The following is a 12,043-nucleotide window of genomic DNA, read 5'->3' on the forward strand; positions in this document are numbered from 1 at the left end:
TTGTTTGATTAATAATTAGTTGTTTCAATTTCTGTATCTCAGTTGAAGAGTAAAGTTGTTCCTATGAGTGGGCCATGTCTTCATTTTTACTAGGGTGATTTGTAATTTTTTGTCTTCTAGACATCTGATTTCCCTGATTAATCTGGTCAGATTTTCCCAGACCAGATGGGCTCAGGTCTCAGGAGGAGGCTGTATTTAGCATCAGGTTTCCCTGAGGGTGAGAACCAGAAGACTGTCAGACTTTCCTGTGAGGCATCTAGACTCTGTGTTTTTCCTATCCTGTCCAGCAGGTGGTGCTTGTGAGCCCACAGCTCCCCACCAGTGTAAAGAGGTGTGGCATATTTAATTCTCAGTGGACCCTGTCCTTTCCGGGGACCAAGGGTGCCAGAAGCCAAGCTTAGGCTGTTTCTGTTCCTGTTCCAGCCCCCCACCCCCAGGCCCTGAGATCTGAGTTCTCTGAGGGAGGGCTTCCACCTGGGCTAGCCCCCCCTCCTTTTCTTATGGAAGATAAGCCCTTTAGGGAATTGTCTCTTACACTTGTGTTTTTCCTTTGACTCTCTGACTATCTTAACTCCACCCTTGCCTGGGGCAGTGCTGACAATTGAAACTGTCTGAGGCTCTCTCTAATGAGCTACTTAGAATATGAGAGAAAAAAAGAAAAAAGGGAGAAGTCCCTTTTTCAGAGCCAGTCCCCAGCCCTCCAGTTCACCAGGCAAGAACCAGAGTTGGTATCTGGTTCTGTGTGCCCCTTTTCTTGGGACACAGCCATTTTCCAGTATCCTGAGCTCTTTGGGCTCAAAAAGCCTCTGTTTTTATTTATTTATGTGTTTTTTTTTCTGTCAGCCCTGCCACCTTTCTTCCAGGATAAACCTCCAGTTTCCTTTCCTTCTTGCTCCTGATTTATCTGTGCCCATAGCATGTATTCAGTAGTTCAAATTTGTTAATTAAAACCAAAATTGGCACTTGGTTGACCAACATTCCCTTGTTCCCAGCAGAGACTACTTTTTTTCCCCACAGCAAAATTCTGCAACTCAGCCTGCCATGCCTGCGGGGAAGGGGTGCTAGCTCCCCAGTTTGGGGAGCTTTACTTACAGTTCTATGCTGTGATCTCAGCCATTCCATTCATTCCTGACTGGTGTACGATGTTGTCTGGTCACGGATGTCTCCCCATCAATTGCTCCATATCATTTTCTAGTTGCTACTCGCTATGTACTAGTTGCTCTAGGGGACTAACTAAATTCCACACCTCCCTATGCTGCCATCTTGCCCTGCCTTAGTATCCATTTCCTTTTAAAGAAACAATTCAATGCAGATTCTTGGGTCCTACTTTAATCCTTCAGGAGAAGGGGTCTAGAACTACAATTTTTGTAAAGCATCCCAGAAGATTCTTAGGTCTGGCAAAGTTTGGGCACCCCAGCTTTAGTCTGTTCTTTTATCTTCTGGGCTAAAGACTTTCCTACCATTTGCCAATCTTGCTAGACAAGTGTGTCAAAAAGGAGAGCATTTAAAGAACTCAGACGTAGCCTCTCATATGAATAAAGCATAGTGTTCTGGAAGTCAAGGCAATGGATTTACTCTTTGAGTATCTTTTGTAACTGCCTTCTGAACCATGGACACACAGGTTGAGTTTTAGATGTATAGGTAAGCATCTTTTTCATTTACAAAACACAGCACAAAGTCACCATGATTTTACCAGCCCACTGTGATGCCCAGGAAACATTTCCTGAAAGCATCATGTGGGATGGTGTATTAGTTAGGGTTCTCTAGGGAAACAGAATCAATGAGAGGTGTCTCTGATTATCAAATTGTAAAAGTGATTCACGCAACTGTGGGTATGCATGAGTCCAAATTCTGTAGAGCCATCAACAAACTGTCAACTCCAAGGAAGATGTCCAATGAACTCCTCAGGAAACGAACCGGCAACTTCGACGAACTCCTCAGGAAATGCTTCACTGGGCAGCCGAAGAAGTGAAGGTCCTCTATCTGTCTTGCTTATAAGTCTTCAACTGATTAATTGGATTAAATCCAGCCAATTGCATTCTCTCATTGTGGAAGGCACGCCCTTTGATGAGTCATCAGTCACAGCTGCAGTCAATTGACTGATGATTTAATAAACTAGCCTGTTGGTTTGTTAACCAGCCTCAGATATCCTCACAGCAATTGTTAGGCCAGTGTTTGCTTGACCAGACAGCCGGGTCACCTGGCCAAGTTGACACATGAACCTAACCATCACAGATGGCATCAACTACTGAGTGTTGCACTAAGAGGATTGTAGAAAGTGATACCTGCTGTTTTAGAGATAACAATTTGAACAAGATAATACAATGCTGGTGAGAAAGAAACACTCAGAAAACAATCATAATGGCAATGATTTCTTTTTTGCACTCTCTATTTTCTTTTTCTGCCCTCTGTCCCCAATTTATCTAGAGAACAAATTCCAAGTGTCAGTTACTTAATGAGTTATTGACGCAGGATATCTGCATTTGAGAGAACACATCCAGAATTGAGACATTTTAATTAAAAAGAGTAATAGACTTTCCCAGCAGCACTAACAGCCTTATGGGGTATAGATCATATGTAAATGAGTCTATATGTGTTTGTGTATGTGGGAAAGAGTGTAAACATTGTGTGTGTGCGTATGCTCCAGAGATTCTTGACCTCCTGTGGTGTTTTGAAGCTGTATGTTCTTAAATTTAATCCATTCCTGAGAGTGTGAACCCATTGTAAATAGAACCTTTTGATGAGCCTACTTCAGTTAAGGTGCGACTCACCTTAATCAGAAAGAGTCTTAATCCTGTTATAAGAGAATTAAACTCAGACAAAGAAAGAGTAAGCCACAGATGCCAGAATTTGAATTTCAGTGGAATCTGGAAGAGAATGGAGAGGCCAGGAGAGGCCACCATATGCTTTGCTCTGTGACAAGCTAAGGACAAAGATCACCAGCAGCCAGCCCCAGAATGCCTTCAGGAGGAAAGCATTGCTGCACGACGCCTGATTTGCAATCTCTCCCAGCCTCAAACCATAAGTGAATAAATTCCCATTGTTTAACCCAACCCATTTTATGGTATTTCTCTGAGCAGCCTAGGAAACTAACATACATTTTGGTACTGGGAGAATGGGGTGCTGCTATTGCAAAAACAAAAAATGTGGAAACAGTTTTGAAACTGGGTAATGGGTAGAGACTGGAAGAACTGTGAGGTTCTTGACAGAAAAGTCCTAGATTGCTTTGAAGAGTCTGTTGGTAGAAATGTGGATGTTAAAGGTACTTCTGATGAGACCTCATAAGAAAATGATGAATGTGTTATTGAAAACTGGAGGAAAAGATGACCCTTGTTTTAAAGTGGCAGAGAACTTAGTGAAATTGAGTTCTGATGTTGTGTAGAAGGCAGAACTTGAAAGTGATGGACTTGGATATTTAGCTGAGGAGATTTCCAAGCTATGTGTGGAAAGTGCAGTCTGGTTTCTCCTTACAGCTTATAGTAAAATGAGAGAGGAAAGGGATGAGCTGAGAATTGAACTCCTGGCATAAAGAAACCAGAAATTAATAGTTTAGAAAATTCTGAGTGTTTGGAAAAGCAAATCCCCAGAGAATAGTGCTCCATGTGAGGGTTTAAATGAACATGGATCCAGTCAGCCATTTCAGTGTAAGTCAGGATTGGAAATGCAGTTATCCAAGAAGGATCTGCGGAAGTTTTTTTGTCTGATGGTTTGGACCTCTGTGTATTACATGCAAAACCAACACATTTTTTTTTTTGTGTGTGAGAGCTACATGAACAGAACCACTGCCAGTCTGGACTAAAAGGGACAGAAAAGGGACAGATTGAAAGAAAAATCTCTTCAAAAGCAGAACCATGGAAGCTGAGGTATGGCCAAAGTCATCTCCTCAGGCCAAGAGAATGAGTCCACCCATATGTGTGGAAAGGATAAATCTGCCCCAGCACTTGGAGAGAGCAGGTTTTCCACCCCATTGTTCAAGAAGAGTACTGCCACCCCAATGTTCTGAGAAGGTGGATCCTGTGCCCTGGGGATTGTGGAGAATTTGGCCACCATTCCAGTGACTGGAGAGGGTGAAACCTTCACATGATGTTGGGGAGAGTGCTTGGAAGGGGGTTGCTGCCACTTTATCAGGCGAGGAGAACAAAACACTGTTCTCTAGAGGACTCTCATATCTTGAAATCCTATGGAGTATGTCCTGCAGAGATTCAGAATTGTCGGGGACCCATGACTCCTGTTTCCCTTCCAATTTCTTCCTGCAGGAATGGAAATGTTTATCTTATGCCTGTTCCTTCATTGTAAGCAATGGAAGCAGATACTTGGTCTTTAGGTTTCATAGGACCACATACTGAGGGGAATTGTGCCCAAGGACAGACCACAACTATAATCAACTTTAATGAGACTTTGCACTAACCATTGTAATTCAAATGATTTAAGGCTTTGGGGATATTGTGATGGAATGAATGTATTTTGCATATAGAAAGAGCTTGTCTTTTAAAGGTCCAGGGTGTGGACAGTGGTGATTTGAGGCTATATGTACCCAAAAAACATGTTCTTAAATTTAATCCATTCCTGTGGGTGTGAACCCATTGTAAGTAGGACCTTTTGATGAGGCTACTTCAGTTAAGGTGTGACTCACCTTAATCAAGATGAGTCTTAATCCTATTACTGGGGTCCTTTATAAGAGAATGAAATTTGGACAAAGAGGGGAGAAAGCCACAGAAGCAAGAAGCTGAAATCAATGCAACCCAGAAGAGAAAGGAAAGAGACAGGTACATTGACATCGCCATGTACCTTGCCATATGACAGAGGAGCCAAGGATCACCAGCAGCTGGTCTTTGGAAAGAAAGCATTGATTTGGACCTTTTCCCCACCTCAAAACCATAAGCAAATTCTCATTGTTTAGCCCAACCCATTTCACAGTATTTGCTTTGAGCAGCCTAGGGAACTAAAACATCTCCTAAGAGGCAAATAATGATAATTATATAGTATTTGTATATTTATACAAATAGAACAGTATACAGTCATTAAGAAGACTGATTTGCATTTAAAACTATATGTTTGTATAGAAATAAATAATAGCAACCATAATAGATTATCAAATATAAAGAAAAAAGGTGGAGGGTTATGTTGATATCTATTAATAGCAATCATCTCTGGAGGTTAGATTTGGAGCAAGGGGTATTTCTTTTCAAAGTAACTATTTCTGTAATGTTTGAGTTTTGTATAATTTGGTTAATCAGAAATCAAAGGGACTGCAAACTTTGCCTAAGTGAAGGTTTGCCTGGTATCTTTATAAATCAAGAAATATAAAACACTTCAGCATAAATGTTTTAAGTTTTCACAGTATGTTCAATTATGAGATAGTGCCTTTTATGTCAAGAATGTGAAGCCAAAGCATATTAGTTATAATTTCTGTTTTACAGACATTGATCATCTCACTTCTGATGAGGTAAGGAAAGAGTCATAGAAACAGGGAATGAAAACTTAGAGAATGACGGTTGGGAGAGAGGAAGGAAAAGAAAGTGATAAGAAGTAATGGTGTGTTCCAAAAGGTGTTAAAAGGACAATTTTGAGAATGGGATCACTAATGATGATGGCAGCAAGAACAGGATCAATAACAGTGTTGCCAAACAGCCTGTGAAGCCCTTCACGTAGATTATCTCATTTAAGCCCCTCATCAACCTTGTGTGGACACTTAAACTCTCTGAGCCTCAATGTCCTCTTCTGTAAAGTGGATATAATAGTAGTGCCCAATTCATGGGGTTGCTGTGAAAATTTAATGTCATGATGGCTACTAAACACTTAGCATAGTATTTGGGACACAGTAGGGACTTAATGCTTATTAGCTATGATTATTATTAACATTCCCATTTTAAAGATGTGAAAATTGATTCTGAACCTTGCTCAAGGTCCAAGAACTAGGAAGCAGAGCTGACATCTGCAAGGCTTGTCAGTCTACAAATCTATTTGCATATTCATGTGGATCAGCTACATTTTGGGGTCCTTGTAAAAAACTCCCTGAGTGTTGCACTAGTTCTGATTATTGTTTTTAGAGTGGTGAATACAAAAATGCCTAATTAAGACCTATCGTGAAGGTAGATAGAAGTGGTGGTGATGCATGCACCAATTAAAAGCATCAACGAAAACAGATTGAAACATTTCCTAAAGATGAGACTGTGTTCTATAGGGAGAATTTTTAGGTTGCAATGTGATATTATAGAATAGTGCCCAAGAATAGAGAGTGATCACCTTGTTTTCTAAGGCTAGTAGGAGAGAACAGCATGTTGCCTCTGCAGTGACTCTGGTACCTAAGTGAAGATGAAATAGTCCAAGACTCTGACTGGCTCCCTCCTGTTGTTGCCTTCCCGGCACAGTAACTTTGCCAAAGTAATGGAAACTGCTCCAAAGAAGGGCTTATGATGGGGTGGGGCATGACAAGGTACCTATACTACTGTTGATTTTTAAGGATAAATTAAGAAGGCAACTCAAACTCCTCAGAGAAAAATTCTGGCGACTGAAGAGGAAGTCAAAGAAACAAGCAAACTAGAAGGCGTCCTTGTCTTTGGTCAGAGGTTGATGGTGCTGAAAGCTGGGCTGCTTAGACAGGAAGCATTTTTTAACAAGAACAACACACCATTGTCATCTGTGCTATGATGGAAAATGCAGAGCCACAGTGTAGGGCAGTGCTCTGTTCTGAACCAAAATGATTTCTTGGCTTTGTATGCTTAAGAGAGAACTCCTGGTTCAGTTACTCAAAATGAAAAAATGTCCCCTGATGGAGTCGAAGTAAAGAATGAAGGTCTGGTGTATGGAGAGCAAGAAGGTGGATTACAAAGCAGATATTTTAGAATCAAGCCCATATGCCTGGCATAGACTGAAAATCACAATGGGAAGACAATTTTCACTTGAATACAAACCAAAAGCCAGAGGAGAGTAGTTCAACTTATTTGTGGCTCCTGTCTGGCACCACCATCTCCTTTTAGTCAGACTTGCTCTAGGACACAGTTGTTAGTGTATTGCCTGGCATGCACCAATCTATCTATAATTAATAGGTGGGCATTTGGGATAAAATACAGTTTCTTAAATTCCAATCATCCCACCAAGGTGGGCTTCTGTTCTCCATTATTAACACCCAATCTCTGGACAGAAGGAAATCACGAACATGAAAAAATGACAGGGAAATGTCCATTTCACCTAACCACATGGGAAGAGTTGGGTTCTCACATGTCCAGTTTGGATGGAGGGCAAACTTCTGAACCAGTGGGGCTACAGTGAAAATGGCACTGAGAATTGACTTCCCTGGGATCAGAAGGTAATTGCAGGGTGGGGGTGGGGGTGGTTGAGGAAAGGAAAGGGGAAGGAAAATCACAGGAGTGCTGAAGTGGAGAAGAGTGTTTTCAGGAGGCCCAGAATTTTCTAGAGTATGCAGCTGTGACCAACGTGTAACCACTTAGAGGCTTGATTCCTCTTATTTTACCATATGTAATAGTGCCTCTCTATGATAGCATGATAAACAAATGATTTGGGGAGGGATATTTTTACTTTTCTATATGTGCTAGTTATCCTACAATAAGTATGTAGTATTTGTGTAAGAAAATAAATGAATGCCCAAAAAGAACTTGTATTGAGTGGTAGTTATAAAGAACAACCACCAGGGAGTGATTATGTCTTCTGGGCCTTAGAAGAACTGAGAAGACCTCACTCTCCAACCCCCACCCCCCCATACTGTTTTCAATCACCTTTCAAAGAACATGTTTGTACATCCTGGAGAGTAGAAATGGATAATTCAGTGATCTCATTTTGCTTTTATATGAGGCATTTGTTTAGATTTCTTAACACAATCTTACAATTATTTTCTATAGACATCCCTGAGTAACATGAAAATATGATTTTTTTCTAGTACTAGGTAAGGAAACTAGACAGACTTCCTGACAATCTGGTCCAAATCACAGCCAGAACATGAAGAAGGCAGTACTAGAGCTGTGAAGGCAGCTATCTTGGCTCAGTTATGCTTATGTGTATTGCATGAATGTCAGTGTTTACTTAGTTTCTAAAAAGAGTAAACCCAGAGATAAATTTATCTTTGTTCTTTGTGAATTACGAATAATTTTCATTTTATGGTGCCTTGAAGCATCAAAGTAGTTGATTAAAAACATATTTTCTTATACTACCTAACAAATCTAATCTGTGGAAGATTAAACCAACCGTTTTTTTTCTCTGAGCTTCTTTTTAGATATTATAGATGTGTAATTCTTCATTGAAATGAAAAGAGAGAAAAGCTTTCCAGAATCAAAATAATACTAGGGTTTTATGTATGTTTTAATTAAATTCCTTTTAGGAAAACAGCATTTCCATTGCTAGAAACTAACAAGCAGATGGATCTATTAAAAATATTCCTTTAAGTAAAGAGAAACTGCTTCTCTATCACAAAAAATAAACATAGCAGAATCGCAGTGCTTTTAGTCTTGCTCACCAGTAGTATAGAGAAGACATCAAAATCCCTCTTTCAGTCTCTCAGTTAGCAGCTTGAATCTTTCCATCCTTATAAAACCACAGAGAAAAGTTTCACTCAGGAAGATTCTGAAAGAATCAGTGTTGGAGAGCTTAGTTGGAAAAACTCCTTAGAGAATGAGAATTTATCAACAACACTCAATGCAAAACTCATCTGACCTTTAGAAATATGTATTTATTCTCTTTTGATTCTTCTGCACCAGTGGGTGATTTGTAGCAAAAGGCAAACTAGTGAGTACGGAACAAATCCATGCATTAATGCATTGCTTTGATCTGGCTTTACAAATGATATACCATTCCACTAGATTCTTCCAATGGGAAAGTAGAAAATGCTTCCAAGCTTCTGAAGCAGTGCTTGCTCCCTTCAAGAATATACCTGCATACTAGCTAAGATTTTGTTCCCTGGAACAAAGGGGAGGCGGAAAGACATTCTGATACATTCCAAAATGCTTGGAACATGCCATGTATTAACAGATCCTCTTGCATGTTAGATCATTCTAATCACAATGTCTGCTAATGCCTTTTGGGAACAGGAACTTGTGTAACTTTAACAAAAAATAAAGTAATGACATCAACAGATTTGACTAGATCTCAAAAGTATGTAATTATCAGCATCATGAAAGACATTTTTTTACATCAGTAACAAAATGGACTTTATTGTGAATAAATGCAAGAAATTGTTTTCACATTTATCTGCAAAGCAAGGAATCAAAACAAGCAGAAATATGCAAAACATTTTTTGGAACTACATTTTTAGCTTTAGGTACAAAGGTCAGGAAGAACAAACCAAGCTAAAGGCAAAATGAGCCCCAAATGTAGGAATGCAAATTTCTAGGGGAAGCAGTAGTAAAGAACTATGAAGAGTCTGAGATTTTACCCTACTTGCAAGCTAACAAGTTAGCCTGACATAGTTTTATGGATGCTGGCAGAAGACATGAGACCCCTGGATCAGAAATGATAACCAGTTTATTATTCACAGCAACAGCAGTATCCAGAGTATCTGTATTTTTGTGCTTATTATCTGAACACTGATTTCCACAGGGTGCTACAAAGAGGGCCAAATGATGCCTGCACATGCAGTGGGTTGCCTTACAGGAGAGAAATGCTGAGTTTAGGACAACTGAATCTTTTATAAGTGGCAGTTTAAGTATGTTTTCCCTTTGCTCTCAAATGACATGCTACCTTTATTTTATTGAGTGGGAATTATTCCTGTCCCATCCAAGGCTGTTTGCTATACAAATATCTTTGAAACAGTCATCCAGAACAAATGGCAGTTAGTGACTCACTTGCAAAATGTGCAGAAATGTGGGAAAACCATGGAGATTGTCTCCTTACAGGAGTGTTTGTTTAGAAGTTGTGGTACTGGATTCTTAGCCACAGTGGTTGACTTTAGACACTCAGCCATTTCATCAGTTCAGTGAGTCAGTGAATCAGTCATTCAAACACACATTTTGGGGGCACAGAGTGAAAGAAAAGTTTTTTTGCTTGTTTAGTTTAGCTTTCTTTAAGATAAGAGAAGCTTGAATATGTTCAAAGGTGAAGAAAGTAAATCAATGGGGAAGGAGAGGTTAAAGTCATAGAAAGAAAGGTCTTCAAGAGAAGGTGTAAGAATAAGGACTAGAAGACCTGATAAGCAGAAAGGAAAATACCAGACTTTTCCTTATCTGACTACACAGGGACAAGGCAGAGTAAACATTTGAGTGATAGCTTTAGAGAGAGCTTTGCTTTGTTTTGAAGGCAAGGTAGGTAGAGAAAGCACTAAGAGAAGAAGGTAGGATGGAGATTCCAGGCATTGACAGGAAAATAATTTTATGCCTCCATTATGTACCTAACCCTTTGTTGGAGCATTCACAAATATCTCAGTTAATCCATTCTGTATCCTGTAAGGTAGCTATTAACATCCCTACTAATTTATAGGTGAAGTAATTTACACAAGTTTATATAGATCATAAGTGGCAGAGCCAGGATTTAGATCTGATTTGTCTGACTCCATTCTCCATCTACCTAGACTAATATCATAGGAAGACAGAGAAGAAATTAATCATGACAGTGCTCTCAGAGAATTACTTTCTCAGGCTGCCTTTCATGTTACACCACCAGTGTAGGGGGCAGGAATCTGCCAATGGATGTGCACACAGCAGCTCCCCATAAGCACCAAAAGGGTTTTTACAAGGTTTTAGAATAGAACTGTTAAGTCTATCAACTGGTTGTTATACAGAAGTCCACAATGTTTACCAATTTGGGTACATGATATCAAGTGGTTAAATAGTGGTTTAGGTATCACTCAGGTACAACCTCCCCAATGTGAAAGCCAATACAGAGGCAATTAAAAGGTGATACTAAAACCTCTCTAGCTCAGCAGTCATCTTGCTTTATTATTGTTTTTAGAACTATCCTGCTTTCTTTGAAAGCGTAGTCATTCATAGCATGACATGGGGGAGGTTGAGTCACAGGTCTAAGGCTGAAGTAAAATTCTGGAGAACATTCATTATCTGGGCATATTAAAACAACCTTCAGGATATGAAATTATAGATCCAAAACTTTATTTGTTCAAATAGGTTCTATTTTCTACCTAAGAAAATTTGCAGTAAATTCCAGAAGTGACTTATAGAGTAACCCTTTAGACATTAGTGAAATAATATTGATAGTGATGGCTGCCCCCATGCTGGGAAGCTAGGATGATGATGATAGAAGAAGTTTGGTACTGTTCTCCAGGAAGTCACCTGGACCATCACACTGAGCATTATTCTGCAATGGAAAGGATAATAGATAATGAGGTAAAGTAAATGAACAAGATTTATAAACTGGGCCTCTTACTCCATTTTAGGAAAAGTGTGTCTTCCTTCTACAAGGAAGGCACTGCTTGCTCTTTCCAAGTTTTCAATCTTGATGAAATTCAGGTTACATCTGGTCCAGCATTATGCATTTCCATGGCTGCCCAGTTAAGGAATCATTTCTGCTCCCAGGAACACACTTCCCAAAAGAGTTGTGTGGGTTGACAACCTGACTGAAAAATTGCCAAAAAAAAAAAAAAAAAGCCTTTCTCCATTGTGTGCCTTAGAGACAAGACTGCATACCAAATACAGGCTGTTGACTGAAAGTTGCCAGCATCCTCTTTGAACCCCATGCAATGTCTCAAAAAAGGCTTACCCAGGTGTTCTTGGAATTGTTTAACTTCATTATAATGAAGCAGAGAGTCTGAGGGTCTTTTTTGTTTCAACATCTGCCTTCCTGTGTGGTCCAAGTATACTTGGTCTGCTCTTAATTTTTCCAGCTTCGGTCTTGCTTACTGGAGTTTGGGTTCTGATTCTTGCATGGTTAACTTCCTGTTGGCTTATTGGAACATTGCTCTGGAAATTTTCTACATGCTATGATGTTGCCTATAATTCTAATTCTGGGCTTCACCTGCCTCTCCCAGGGTATGTCATATATGCCATCTCCTGTTCCTGGTGCTTATTTCAAATATCTGATAGTTCAATGCCATTAATATATATCAAGTACCCACTAAGTCCCTGCTGATCTCTGCAGAAGCATC

Source organism: Choloepus didactylus, chromosome 2 (genome assembly GCF_015220235.1).
Source record: "Choloepus didactylus isolate mChoDid1 chromosome 2, mChoDid1.pri, whole genome shotgun sequence".
Taxonomy (NCBI): domain Eukaryota; kingdom Metazoa; phylum Chordata; class Mammalia; order Pilosa; family Megalonychidae; genus Choloepus; species Choloepus didactylus.